Source organism: Malurus melanocephalus, unplaced genomic scaffold, assembly GCF_030028575.1.
Source record: "Malurus melanocephalus ecotype Western Australia unplaced genomic scaffold, MMel_1.1 scaffold_603, whole genome shotgun sequence".
Taxonomy (NCBI): Eukaryota; Metazoa; Chordata; class Aves; order Passeriformes; family Maluridae; genus Malurus; species Malurus melanocephalus.
In genome coordinates, this window is record NW_026623835.1 from 19,950 (window position 1) to 35,503 (window position 15,554).

Sequence of the window (15,554 nt, forward strand, 5' to 3'; positions counted from 1 at the left end):
CTCCTGCTTGAGGAGAAGAGGGCTTGTGTGTTTATTTCTTTTTTTATTTGGAAGGGCAACTTCTGCACTCAGATCAGAGTTTGTCCAGACAAAGGAAACCAAGATGGTGAAAAGCTTCCAGGGCAAGGCATGGAGGAGCATCTGAGGTCACTTGGTTTGTTCAGCTTGGGGAAGAGAAGGCTGAGGGGACCTCACCACAGTCCAGAGCTTCCTCAGGGGAGGGAGAGCTGCTCCATGGACAGGGCGGGAGGAAATGGGATGAAGCTGTGTCAGGGGAAGCTCAGACTGGACATTAGGAAAGGATTCTTCACTGAGAGAGTGGGCAACCCCTGGAACAGACTCTCACAACACTGACCTTCAGAGATCAAGGAGCTTTGGGAGATGCTCTTGGTCGAATGATTCCCTGTTAGGTCGTCCAGCAAGGAGCAGGCGTTGGACTCGATGATCCTTAAGGACTCTTCCAAAATTATTCTGTGGAATTATTCTACAATTCTGCAATCAGCAGCTGGTAAAGATGATCAACGATTTTCCAGCAGGACGGTTTTCCCAGCTACTTTCTGTTGGAAAATGCTGATTCGATGGCATCAAGATGCTCTGTGGGAACACATCAGTGCCATCAAAGCTGACAGCAGAAGCCAGACATCTGCCTGGCCTCCTTGCCTGCTGCCCAGCTGGCTGCTTCCCTGGGACAGCTGGGCCCCTGCACTGCAGCCAGCAGCCCCTTTGATTTCTCTTTACTCCATCATTGTTCTATTTATATTGCATTTTCCCCCTACATTTTCATCTTTATATTTTATACCCAGTGTAGTTATAGCATTAAAAAATCCCCTGTTGCCTATCAGAACATCAGGTGTCAAATCAAAGTACAAGTCACTCAATGAGAACAATTTATATTATAATTTAAATGAGTTTKAAATGCATTTTAAGGTAGAAAAATATACAAATGCAAAGAACACATACCGTAAAAAGTTAGGTTTGGATTTATTTGTATATCATACTGTATCATATATTAACATAAAGCCATATTTTCTGATGTACAAAGGTTGWACCCATGAAGCCAAAATGATACTTTATATTTAAATCTCTTTCTAACTCACTGGGCTAAATGGAAATGGCATTTTTGTAGGATGCAATTTCAGAATTTCACTCCCTGGGCAATTTCAACATTTTGCAGTGTTCGGTTGCTTTGTTTCACAGATGTTTCCATAAAGAACAGGAAAGACAGAATGGATGTTCTCCCTGTTTAAATGAAAATATGAAATACCTGTTCTCAACCTGAATCAAGGGTAATGTATTGCACAAAATGATGAGCCAGATTTTAAAGRCAGATGGGAAATCCCATATCTGAGGTAAAATGAGCAAGGAAAACCCTTTCCCTAGTCATCACATCACTGGTGCAGGAGGAGCAGAAACTGTAAAATACCTGTCTTTGTAACCCAAGATGGGAAGAAATCAGAACAAATAGGTCACTTTGTGATGTGGAATGATTTCCAAAATTTTTGTTTTGCCTGTGACAACAAACTCATAGAGCAGAAGCCTTCCCCAGGTRAATTTTGCCCATGCTGTGGATTGTCTCTGGCTGCTGGTGGCACAAGCTCCCATGAGATAAACAGCCTTTGCCCATAACTAGATAAGCCACTCCTTTTTGAAAAGCTCAGCATGCTCATTTTGACTGGAAAGGACTGAGTTTGGCCCATACACACATGAATTATTTGAAAGGTTGATTTAGGGGTTGTTTTTCTGCAGAGCTGGCGGTGCTGGAGCAAGCTAGTGCAACTCCTGTGTGCAATGAGCTGCAGGAGGGCCTGTGGCTGCTGTCCTTCTTTATCTTATCAGCCTCCTCTGCCCTCAGATGTTGGTGGTGATGGAGGTGGTGCTCCAGGTCATATATGAAAGCCACCACACCATTGTCCCCAGAGCTGGTGCTCACCACCGTAATTTTTCTCTTTCCGGGGCAATTATTTTCCAGAAACTTGAACAATAGGCTGAGATAACTTCAGCTCAGGGAGCTGCTGCTCCATGGGCCACCATTAGCAATTAAAATTAGATGAGCAATTAGCCTGTGAACTTGGCACTTGGACAGCTGCTGCCTCAACAGCCTCGGGTACAGCCCAATGTTCTTGGGGTCAGGGCAGTGCTGGCAGGATGGGATGCAATGGGATGCCCAGAGGAGGTGCCAGCATCAGTGAGGGGGCTCTGGGATATATAATGTTATTTATTATACCTTCAGTTGATTTTTCTTCTCCCCTTCCTCATCAGGGCACTGGAGGGAACAGGAACATGATATCTAATTTCCTAATTTTCCTGTCAGCTTTCTGTTTTTCAAAATGATTGCAGCAGAAATCTATAAAATGAGGATGAGGGAAGCAACCTTAATACCATTGTAAATCTCCAAAATGGATGCAGAAACACAGTACTCAAATAGGAGTAAATAAAAGCAAGGAGAGATTCATTCCAGTTTTCTCCTCTGTAAACCTACTGGCAGCTTGGAATTATTCAGAAAACAACATTTAACTGGGAAAAAAAGGAACCCTGTAAAACAGTAAAGATTGTACCRTAAAGCTAAGCACCCTCCATAAATCATGGCTGGGAACATTGCTAAGTTATAGGAACCTGCAGATGGCTGTCATTAAAGGGAAAGAGCCTCTCTCTCCCAGCTTGGTGGGCCGTGCTGCGTCCTGGTGCACGGCTACAAATCGAGCTGCCTTCATGGGGGAGTCACAAAAGYGCTTTTAAAATAGGAATTTCAAGCAGAAGCTGCGTGAGTCGTTCAGCAGGACTCAGGCTTATTGCAAAACCACAGCGGTGATTTCAGGCCTGATTTACAGGGGATTCTAATAAACCTCCCCTATTTAAAATGACACTGCAATAGTTTATCACTGGTGCCTTTCTGAGGCAGGAGGGAGTAGGGTATGGTGCCTCCAGTTCCAAGCTGGTGTTATCTCCACCATAAACAGGGACAGCCCCAGCCTGTCCAAAGGGGTGAGGGCTGCTGGACCAGGCAAACTGCTGGGGTCCTTCTCCCAGCTGGAGCTTGGGAGTGAGTCAGGACACACCAACGGGCTCCTTCCCTTCTCTGAACACATTCCTGTGTGCTCACCCAAGGCAGCGCTGCTTTTCCCTTTGGGATGAGCTCGTCTAGGGCTTCAACTCAAGAAACAGCAGGAGAGATGCTCCAAACAAGCCTGCAAGGCTGAAAATAGCACACAGTAGCTGCTGCTCCTTTCAAGATAAAGATGTCACCAGGTGAGCTGCTTTAGGATTATGTACTGAGCCGCACCATGACGTGGCATCGAGGCACTTCAGCCCCGAGCTGAGCATCGCAGGTGTGCGGAGTGTCTGTGCCAGGGATCAGCCACGGGGTGCTGGGGGAAGAGCTGGATCCCCAGGAAAGGTTTTGCCATGCTTCCCAGAGGCAATCACACTATCTGCTCTCTTGCCAGAGCCTCGGTGGAGGCTTAATCCTGAACACCTCCCTGAGGCACAAGCACTCCCTGCGGTGGTCCTGCAGCGGTAGGTTCAGACGCAGGTGTGGCAGTTAAAATATCCAGCATGTAAAAAGATCTCCAGGAACCAACCCTTCTTTAGAGGTTGGAAATGCTTTGCCCCGCTCAGCCACACTTACCAGGGTTTGTGKTTTTTCAAGGTGACCTTCTCTAACAAGGTCAGGAGCCTTTCCCGACACAACAGGGCACAGCAGCTGATGGCATTGATTTTAAATCAACCACCTCCAACATTCCCATCTCTGTTGTATCATTCTGACTTTCTCAGCATTTCTGCAGGAGCATGGTGTACCTGCAGGTGCTGGCTCAGGCTTGCTGGGCTCACTGCTCACAAGGCCAGGGGCTTTCCCAGGTGCTAACGAGGCTTCCTGCAAAAGCTGTAGTCAACGCTTTCCAAAAATGTGGCCAGCAGGAACTCGATCCCACAGAATTATTTCTCTCCTCTGTCTCTGGGTGAATTGGAGAACTGCTCACTGCATCTTTAACAACTGTGTTTAGCTCCTTGTCACAACCCCCTTTGTACATCAGCAGAAAAGGCATCACCAGCAGATGCAATTTCTTTCAGTGCTGGAATTGTATTTATTTTGCTGGAATTGTGCTCCATTTGTCTGGTGGCAAAGGGACTGAGCAATTTATATTGGCAGCACTGAATGTACTGAGATTGGCAGTGCTGGGGCACTCATGGCTTGTTACCCAAGGAAAGTTCAGAGCATACTAATTTATCCCACCATGGAGCAGCAATACAAGAACTGTACAGATGGTATCAATCAGTCTTACGTTAGTAACACTGTAAACATTTTTTAAGATGGTAAAAGATCCAATAAATCTGCTTTATTCTGTTTCATTGTAAGGTCCAGTTCTTCCTTTCCATCATACAAACAACTTCCAGGTAATGGAAGGGATATTGCATTCGCTATTCACAAATCACAGTTTGACCTATTATTTGTAATTTTCGGTGCCTGCCTTCTTATKCAGTGTTCATAAAATGAGATTAGAGTGATTTACAATAGTGAGAGATGGAACAAGACTAAGAGGAGATGTGACTCATTAGACATAATCCTGAGGCTGTTGGAAGGAGCCCGCTTTGCTCAGGAAGATGTGCTGTGATTTTCCAAAGCAGTCTGGGGGATTTAGATGTACCTTTGAGGGCTTTCAGCACTGGAAACACGGCCCAACAAAACCTGCCAGCGCTGATTTTATCTCTTCTAGAATCAACCAAGAAATTCAGACTGAAAGCTCCCAAAACTCCTTCCTGATCCCCTGCATGATATTGCTGTAAACTAGTGTCCTTTAAATACTGTGTCACCAAGCTTTTAAAAATGAAAAAGGAATTTATTTTGTGCATTCAACATGGGGAAACTATACTTTGRGTGTAATTTACAGTGCCTCAAAATTACCAGTATCTGTTATGGCTTGAGTGCTTAGCTGCTCTATCTGGATTTAAGAAAGAACTTAATTTCCTAATCCAAACCAAAAATCATTGGTCCTGTTAACAGGTCTGAATTGGGCTTCACCAAGCAAATTAAAAAGAAATAGGGAGAACACCCAAGGGTTTATTTTAATGAGCAGGGAAATGAACTCCAGCAGAAGCCAGTCYATCTCCTGGAGTCATGAATGGTGTTGGGAACAGCTGGCTGGGCTCCTGTTGGGCCATTTGGGGAGTGCTAATAGCCCCTCTGGTTTAGTATCTCCTGCTGCTCCGTTTTCTCTTCTTGAGCACCCACATATTTCTGCCAAATTGTTTAGTGCATCTACCTAAAAAAAAAAAAATTGCTTGTCAAGAAGCAGTGCTTGCTTCTGCTCTCTTGGAGCAGACAGGATCTGTAACAAATGACTCACATGCAATAATTACGGTCTATTTCTTCCTATCTTGCATTGATTATTCTGATGTGGAAAGAATAGCTCTCTCTTGAATTTAAAAAAAAATCTCTGAAGACCCAAACATTGGATTGCTGATTTTTTTTCTGTTTTTTTCTCCCATTTCTTTGTGTTTCAGGTTATGTTTGCAAACATGGAATGCTGAAGAGATGAAACATTTATAAACAAAGCCTCCCATCAGAGTGCTTGTAGTTTATGTTTGCTTAAAGGACAATTTTGTGTCACCTCTTTGTATTTTAATAGTCAAAATAAATTTTGCATAATAATTCAACTCCTCTCTGCTGCCTGTAATGACTATCTGCATTTTTCTGATGGATGTTTGTATTTGTTTCCTATGATTTACATGACCTGACATCTCATATAATGAGCTTCCCAGCGCAAATGCCATTTGTGATACTCCGTGCAGCACTAATCTATCATTTGATGACCTTACAAGTGCTGGGGTCATGGATTCAATCAGTAAAATGTTTCAGGGTGTAATTAATTAATTTCCCCCTCCCCACTCTACAACTGTTCCCTTAAAATTTGATGAAAGCGATGTTTTTCCGTAACACTTCTCCAATACCTAYGGTTTGTTTGTGTAATCAATCACGCTAAGTTGGGGAGCTCTTAGTATTCATGGCTTTGTCTTGCTTGAAACTTCCCAATGTTTATTTCCCAGCATAATTTAATAGTTTAATTAACCAAACAACCAGCTTCTGTACTTTTTTAAGTACGCTCAGGTTGTGATTTAATGATGTGGTTTTGTTTTTTCCTAAAGCTGTGTTGGATTGCCCCGTGCAGGCTGTGGAGCTGGTGGCACTGTGAGTGACACTGCTGAGCTGGCTGTGTCAGCTTTGCAGGACACTGAGCCATGCTGTGGCCTGTGACAAACCTCARTGGAGCTGCTGGCYCTCTGCTTTAGGTTCTCATCAAAGMAAAAAGGGCAGTTTGAGCTCTTGGTGTTCAGCATCCTTTGCTTGCATCGGTGCTGCTTTAGAGCTCTCACAGACATGAGGAGGGAGGGCTGCGGGTGACGGGATTTTTCAGGCCACCCTCTGGAGTGGCTCTTTTCCAGGAATCCATATGAAACAGCTAGCAAAAGACAAGCCTAACTAGCAAAAGACAAGCCTAAATTTCCTRTCCTGGARTTAGCACCTTRGAATCATACAATCATCAARGTTGGAAAAGATCTCCAAGATCATTGAGTCCAGTCATTAACCTACTAACCCATGTCCCTAGGCAGTGCATCTGCAGGATTTTTGAGCACTTCCAGGGATGGTGGGCAGCCTGTTCCAATGYCTGACCATCCTTTCAGATTTTTTCCTTATATCCAAACTATACCTCCCCTGGTGCACCTTGAGTCCCCATTRCTTGGGAGAAGAGACTGACTCCCACCCATCTACAGCCTCCTTGTATAACAGGTTTTATAGATTTTTTTCCTAATAACAGGAGCAGGTGTGTTTTTGTGCATATGCAGCCATCTTTTCACCAAATAATGTGAATTTCTAATTTATARGTGGCTCTGGAGAGTTTGGAAATGATGGTGGTGGCACCTCCCTGAGTTTGGTGGCTTTTGTAAAGAGTTGCCCACATGTGTTGGATGAGATTAGGCTCTAACCCGGTCCATGCCTCTGCCTGTTTGCTGGACCAGGGTTATCCCATGTGGAGCTGGCCCCTGAGGAGCCTGGCCTGTGTGTGGAGGAGGCTTTGGGAGGATGGGATCATGGGGACAGCCTGGGAGGCGATTCCCTGACGTGGCTCCAGTCACAGCTTTCACAGCTCACTAGAGCGATCTTTCTCACCAGTGACGTTTCCTTTGCACTGTTTTGAGCAGTGTGTGGGCAGTAAATCACAGCAATGCTTGGCTGGAATAATGGACCGAAGGGAAGTGAGGTGGCACTGTGTTTTGCTGGTGGTCTGTAGCCATTCCTTTGATGGAAATAGGGATTGCAACATCCCAACATGCTCTGAGGCAGCACATTGGACCCGTCCAACTCCACTATGCTCATGTCTATAAACACACGTGCTGGCATTTGCAGAATTGAGGCTTAATAGGTGTTGTTTCACTGGGAATTGGCTATATTCAGATGAAACGTGGTCAATATTGAGAATGATGCATGATGCAGGTCTGCTGTAAGGCTACAACCAGTGCTACAGTGGAAGAATTGCTGCTGCTGTTGCTGCTGCACAAACTTTTTGCAGTGGTGTCTGTCTGGGCTGTGTTAACTATGGAATGTTAGAGGTCAGGAAGGACCAGTCCCAGCAAAGARCTAATTGCCTGGAGCAAAATTTCTTTATAGTGAGAGAGGATAGAAGTAGTATCTGAAACTACAAAAAAAGTTACTGTGCTTTTTGCTATATCAGCAGACTTTAATGAAATTTTAAGGGGAAAAAAATTGCTTCTTGGCTGAAAGCACGAGCTATGTTGCTAATCTCTGCAAAGGAGTTTTGTAATTCAAACGCTGGCGGAGCAGCAGCTCTGCTGACTAAAACCATGACCTACCAATGTCTAACGTAAGCATMTGTGAAACTGCATAATGCTGCCAGGATCACAGGAGTTCTTGATAATGCAGGCAGGTTGAAAACTGTGGGTTATGCTCTTACCTAAATTCAGTTTCTTTAAAATTGTTTTCCACAATCATTATGGTATCCAGTCTCTGTGTGACACCGTAAGGACTTGGACTGTCTCGTGAGGTTACACGTGCTGCAGACTTGTCTTTGGGAGACATTTGGCGTGGCTTCTATTTCTTATTGGGAGCAGCATTATCCTGTGCTGTCATTTTTGTCAGGACTTTTAAAAAGAAAAGTGATTTTAGTTCTTATACACACAGTGTCTGTGGTCCCAAGTGAGTGGTTGGCCTTTAAGAAAGACAAGAGTGCTCTTCATACTGCTCTGCTCAACCTCTCAGACAAGTTGTGTATTTGAAAGAGTTTCTCAGTCAAGTTAGCTTGAGGGCTTCTGAGCTAAGCCAGGAGCTCAGCTTTTCCCAGCTTATCCTGGTCTGCATATCTTATTTTGGGTTTTTGTTCTAGTTTGCTGGTTTTGCTCCAGTTTGCACAGCCCTGAGGAAACCGGGACCTTGCAGGGCTGGCACTGTCGGGGAGACCTGCTCAGATCTGCCCTCTGAAACGCAGACATCTAACACTAATTTTTATTCTGATTTCTCTGCATTTTTCTCTTCCTGATGTTTAAAAAAAAACCCACCTGTAAAGAAAGAGACATATAAATTACTAGTCTCAGCCTGTGCCTTTCCTGTGTGTTTCTGATGAATACACACCAACATGCCTTCATTATCTCTCTGTTTTGTACCTACCCGTCAGATATGTAAAGTAACKCCAGTATCAGAAATTCTCATCTTCTTCTTCCCTTTGTTTGAAAGTAGGTGAATGTATAAGCGAGGTATATGCATAAAAGCACTGTAAAAATAGCTTTGGGTTTTTAAATTTCGTTCTCCAGAATGAGAATGCTGGTGTTGAAGCGGACAAGAAATGCATTGTGCATTCTTGCTGCCTCATGTTTTTCATCCAGGCACTGTGGAAGCTTTAGGAAGATGAAGAGGGAAAGAGGAGATGGGGCAGAGACCCACCTTGGAAGGGAGAGCTGGGTGGCCTCACAGAGCACCTGGCTGGTGGGAAAGGCAGGAGAGGGCACTGCACAGGCAGGCAGGAGCTGCCASGCTCCTGCAAGCTTTGAAATAATGCCAATCATGGCTGGCACTGCCAGATTTCCGCCTTGGCTGTTTAGACCCAGCACTTCTCCTTAAACAAAGCTCRTGTTTCACTTGCCAAGCAGATGCCTCTCCATGTAAAGGACAGTGCAGGGCARCCAGATCTTCCCTGATGCCTCAGACCAGCCTTGTTCTCTGTGCCATGGTATTATCCTATCCTGATTTGGAYTCCCTATGGGTGCTCAAAACACCCTTCCTCAGAGATATTGAGGAGCCATCAATGTCACAGAGACCCACATTTTGCTGCTATATCCTTATCCTGAGAGCTTATGAAAAATGATGCCCTGGTCATATTGACTGGTTTAATATTTTCACTTTATAGTACACCAAGTTCTTTCTGTGCTTTTTAAATGTTACATTAAAATACAGAGTGCCACCAGCTTTAAGGAGTTGAAGCACAAAACCACCTTCCCTGCTCTTGTCTCCTATTGTGAAGAATTTGCAAAGCTCTCAGGGAGGCCCTTGAATTACGGCTCTTCCTCTTCCTCATGATGCATGGAGAAAATAAATGTATTATTAATCTGCCCACTGTCAGAGATCTCTGCTCTCTCTCTCTCCCTGTCAGTACACAAGGAGACAGATTGACAGGAACAGCAGACATATGCAGAATTGCCTTGCGTGCGCTCAGGCTGGTGAATCACCACGCGCTCGGGGTGATGAGATGCTCAGTTTGAAGGGGGTTGTAGAGCCCTGAAAGGGTTTGGTGTAGGAAGRAAACTGTGATAAGGGTTTTGGTCCTGGATAACACAGTATCCTTCAGATTGCAAGAAGCTATTTTCTTAATTTTTAATATGTTTTTATTATTTTTATTGATTTTTTTTCAAAGCCTGCTGGTTTGAGGACTGGTGGCTGCAGCACRTTTTCAGAGGACTTTGGAGCACAGCCTGTCTGAAGTGTGTGGATGCAGCGCCTGCAGGGAGTGGGAGTGGGTTGGGTGCAAGGCCCAGCACTTGGTGGTGATGCCAGGAGCAATATGACCTGGAAAAAARGCTCAGGAAAAGGGAAAATCCCATCTCTCCCTGAGCTGCTTGGTGTGTGCAGAGCAGCATGGTGCCCCTGCACACCCACCAGCTGTATTCCTGCCAGGACTCTGCCTTGTTTTTGCTCCAGACCAAACAGGGTGGCTCCATGCCACTGCCTACACCTCAGAGTGGGGGATTGAGTGTGACAAGAATCTCACAAGGGCTTTGGAGAGCGAGAGCCAAGGCAGGAATCAGCAGACAGGAACGCGTCTCGGTGTGACTCAGCCCCGGTGGGATGGAGGCGTCTGTGCCCCGGGGAAGCCCGGCAGCACCGAGCACAGCAGCACACGCCTGGGCCTTGCCAAGGCTCTGCTGGGCTCTGCCTCAKCTCCCAAGCCAACAGGCATTTGGTGAGGATGTGTAAGCAAGGGCTTTCCCACGGGGGCTGTGAGCTGCCTCACCTAAGAGCAGGAGTTTCGCTTACAAAGGAAAGAACCTTGGAGAGGCAGGGAGTGACTTTCTAAGGGGAAAACCCACGGCTGGGAGGTGACACYCAAATTGCTGTGTGTGTTGGATGATCTCAACACCTGCTGGGTGCCCCCACAGAGAAGAGAGCCCTTGGCCATGCTCTGCTCAGACTGTCCATCCCAATACTCGGGGTGCTGGGGTGCCCAGCAGGAGATGGAGTGTTGGCACAGCCCGGTGACATCTGTAGGTGTCACATCATGGGGGTGTTGTTTGCTTGTTCTGCTGTGCTTCTTCCTGCCATATGGACCAGGGTCCTCCATCTATGCCTGGCTCCAGTGGGAATCTTCTCACTCCTCAGTGATATTCAGAAGGAGCTGGTTTCGTATCGTATCACGCAGCTCCTCAGTGGTTTGCTTTTCGCAGCTCCCTGAGCTTAGCTGCAGGGATTTACAGCTTTGAGAAAGACTAGATTTATCTTCAGGCAGCGTATCTCGCCCCCCTACTCCCACAGAATGGAATATTTTCTATCAAAAAGCCTCTTGGAGTGCCCGGATGCAAAGCACTGCCATGCCATGGCAGCAGAGGTGACCACGTGCCATACCTACAATGAGCAGCATGATGGCAAGGGACATCCAGGGACCTTCAGAATCTCCCAGAGATCCCAACACCTTCTCAGCCCTCCCTTTCATCATGCAAGAGTTTTAGCTCATGATTCTGGGTTCCAGGTGACAGGAAATTTTGCCCTTCAGGGCCCGGGGCTCAGCACAGTGGTTACAGTGAGTTTGGCTGCAGTGGGGTTAGAAGAGCCAGGTGTGGTGTTGTGTCTTGCCCTCTGTGTGCATCCCTGACCCAGCAGAAGGGAGGGAGAAGAGCTGTGCTTGCCACGTGAATCGATAATGCYGCTTTTATGGCTCCGTTTTAGTGTTTTCGCTCTGTTGTTATTCTGCTGGTGCTTTGTTAGTTCTGTTTAGTGCTTAGTGAGGCCATCACACTCCAAGGAAATTGCYGTTTTCTTCCAGAATTTCCCATCTGTGTTTCCTCCTGAACCCCTTTGGAGGACGGTCAGGGTCTGTTCCCCTCCTGAGCACCACGGGGTGTCGAGAGGGAAGGTCGTTGGTATTTGTATGAGCAAGTTAACAGTCTGCAGACATGTATCGATGCTAATTGATTTCCTGTCTCTTTTCCATGTCCAAATGATCTGCTCTATCACTGCTATAAATATCAATAACCTCCTGGATGAAAAACACGGCACAAAGTCGTAGCCTGGCTGCAAAGGGCAAGAGAAGCACCAGCTGTGGATCACCTCGTGGGTCACRTAGGCTCGAGTGTCATAAGAGGCGAGCAAAACCGCTGATCTTGTGCAAAGTGGAGTTTAAAAAGGATGCAAGGTATGAGGGATGAAAGAACAGAGCATGACTTGATATGGGCTGTCTGGAAGCCCTTTTCAAGAGGTGGGTGAGAGTGAGAAATGCCTGGGCTTTTGATGAGACCCACCTTGGACTGCTCTGGGAATCCCGGGGAGAGGAAGGCCCTGAGTCTTGCATTAAACCAGATTTGTTGTGCTTGGCCAAGGCTATTGTATCTATTACTTGACATCTCTTGAAGCACAAGGTCCAAGTGTTAGGGACTCACCACAGCCTTTGAGCTGGCAATGACCTTCCCAGTTACAAATGAGGCTCATGTGGTTTGACCCCAGCTGGCAGCTGAGCATCCCAMAGGGCAGGGCAAACACGGAATTCTCTTCTAGGCAGTGGTCAAAGGCTGTTCTGTGGGAAACGGTGCAGGTTCTCTACCAGGGCAATGAATGATCCCATTTCATGACTGGCTGTTTAATTTTGCAGTGTAGGAAGGGCCASAGGGGCTGTTGTAGTGTTACTGTGCTGATCCAAACTTAGGAGGGATACTTTCATACAGATACCCTCAACATTGCACTAGTGATTATTGCAGAATGAGATTGTAGTGGAGGAGCTGGGGCTCTCGAAAGTTACCTCTGCTCTGATGAAGGGTCCTAAAAGGAGCTGTATTCTGCAGTTTTCTCCATAAGTGTCCTGATGCATTAGGCTGAACAGAAATGATTAATCTTTAAAGTCAGGGACAATTTGAAGACCCTGGAGAAAAGCCTTCATCAGCCCAGTGCCCAGGGGAGGTGAGTGACATGGASTGGGGCTGACATTTGTAGTCAGGAAGTAATGAAAGGGCAGATTCTGGTGAATAAAGTGCTAAAGGAAGGTGAGATCATTCATATCAGTCAATGCAGKACTGTGAGAACATTAGCATGATTTGGTTTTCTCATTAGATTATTCCTTGGATCAATAAAAGCAATAGTATTGACCTCGTACACGTACATGTCTGTAAGCATTTACGATTTTGCAAATTCTTACTATGGATCAAAAATTATATTTAGTCACGAGGGCACACATTACGTGGCTTAACGAGTGACCAGCCAGCACCAAAAATGAAAGTTGTTTATCTAATTTCTTATTTCTAAATATCCACTCCTGTTCCTATGCTTTTTGTAACATTTTTATCTGCAGTATGGAGAAAACATATTCTGAAAGTACTGATAAGGGTCCCAAGTGATTCRAAGATTGGAAATGTGGTAAACAAAGAGAGATTCAGCGATACACAACCTGGGCAGCTSACTAAGCCAAGGACAAGCAGGCAACTTTGCATTTGAAGACGTGCAAATACAAGGTCAGGCACTCGGRAACAAGGAATGTAGGTCAGGCTTGTGAGGAGGAGGCTGTCTCAGGAAGGAGAAACTCAGCAAAGGGATCGTGGAACACTAAATGCATATGAGTTCCCRCTTGTGGCTGCAGCTGAAAGACCAGTGAGATTGCCTGGATGTGTGGCTAAGTATAGCAGGCAGTAGGAGTGGGGAGGTTGTATTACCTCCGGCTCTGGCACTGGCGCACAGCTGCTGGGTGCTGCGCTCATCGCGGGCGTCCACGTTTCACAAATACAGAGAAAACTCGCAAAATCTTGCGGGAGAGACACAGGGATGATCAGAGGGTTGAGAAACTACCCCGTGGAGTTTGTGAGAGCTGTCTGGTTGTGTTTATAAATCGAGAGTAAGGAGTGTTTTGAATCACTGTCAGTGAATGTGCTGGAGGAAGGCAGCAGCGGGTGTGGACAGAGGGTCATGCCTGGTTCTCTGGGCAGTGGGGTGGTGTGGTTGTGGTCAGTTCTTGGGCTGTGCTTCCTTGAGTGCACACCCCCCACTCTGGCCCCTTCACTGCCTGATTTGACTTCTAGGTATTTTTAGCTGTTAAAATATCTGTTTGCATGCAATTTGCTTTCTCTTATCAATTCATCCCAGGCCCACCTTACACTTTTGAAGGAGTTATTTATATAAAACTTTTTTTTACTTCTTTTCCCATAGGTCTCTCTGCCTAAAGCAATATTGTAACCTAATTCCCCCTGATAAGTAGCCTTACCCAGAATTTCCCTATCCATCTAAAATCCACCAACATAGTTTTTGAGATCTGAAGCACCAAGATATCATGCTGGACCAGTCCAAGACATCAAACACTAAAACAGATGGGTCAGGATGCAGTATGATTCTCCACAAGGGTTTCTGAAGCTCTCTGCAGTGCTGCTGACTTGTACAGGGACCACATTGCCAGCTCCCATTTTGCTGCATGTTTGTAATTATTGGTGCATTTGCTCATTATTAAGCCTTGGGTTTTTGTTTTCCTGTTCTCTTGCAGTGCCTCTGTGCTAAAATCATGTTAAGAGTGTTGCCAATAATAAATAACTCCCAGTTTTAACACACTGCTGTTTCAAAGGTTAGGTTATCTCCGTGGCAGCTTGACATTCAAGGATCACAAAGCTTCCCCATAACAACAATGCATGGAATGATCTAATTATGCTTTGACAGGTCATCCCACAAAACAATTAGGAGGAACTGGAGATATTTTATCATGTTGCTGTGCGTGCTACACGTCAAAGATACGACAGTAAGAAAACTTTTAAATAAACAATCTTTTCAGGGTTAGCAGTTGCTACTGGGGTTACCTGTCTCATCCCTTCCTTTCCTCCTCCCCCTCCCAGGATGGAGACTGATTTGTAGGAGCCCAGGTTRTGCCTCCCATAAATTCTGTCCATCTGCTTTTAGCTACAGGGAATCATTTAGGAAAATCCTTTTAGYGACAGCAAAATTTGGACCAAATGTTCCTGGGGCTACAAAACGCAGTGAATAAGTTTCCTGAAATCTCAGACTGAATTTGCCTTGGTGTCCCCCTTTGGCATGGTGCCACATTCCAGCCTTACTGCAGTGGGTCTGSCACACCCTTTGCTCTTTTGCACTGGAAGTCAAATGTATTTCCACCCTTACAGCAATATTTTATTCACTTGTTTTCATTTCAGTGGTGCTGCTGGGCAGGTCAGGTGAGTCAAGGAGCTCCACAATTTACAGTGTCCAGGCCAGGGACATCCCTGGAGGGACAGCATGAGAACCATTCCCTGTCACCTGTGGCTCCCAGGGCTGGGACACTCTCCTCTGGACCACAGCCAGTTCAGGAAAAGACAGGAAAATAGAGGGTTTTCCCCTGCTCCAGCTCCCTGTGGTTCCCCCCTGGGAGCAGTGCTGGCTAAAATCCTCTCTGATGGCTGGRTCTGGGGACAGCTTCCCTGCAGCAGCTTAATTGCTGCGTGCATGGTGTCAGACTCAAAGGTCTCCACCTCGTGCTCCTGTGGGGAAACCTTCTCTGATTTTGGAGTTGGTCACACTTGTGTCCAAGATCTGACTAAATGCTTCATAAAAAAAGCACCAGCAGGACCAAGCTGATAGTTTTTCCATGAACTGCACCTTTCAGCTCATTGCTGCCTCCTCCATTTTTGTTTAGAATGAGATATTCTCAGGCTCTAGGCAATAATTACATGTGTATTATTATGAAGGTTCTGTTGATTAAAAATCTAGAATGAATGATTTAAAGTAGTTCAAATGTTGCTTCCATTAAGGTTAAGGGATTATTTACTATTATAGAAGGCTGTTGAGCATTTATGTGGCATTCTTTCTCCTCAAAGCACTT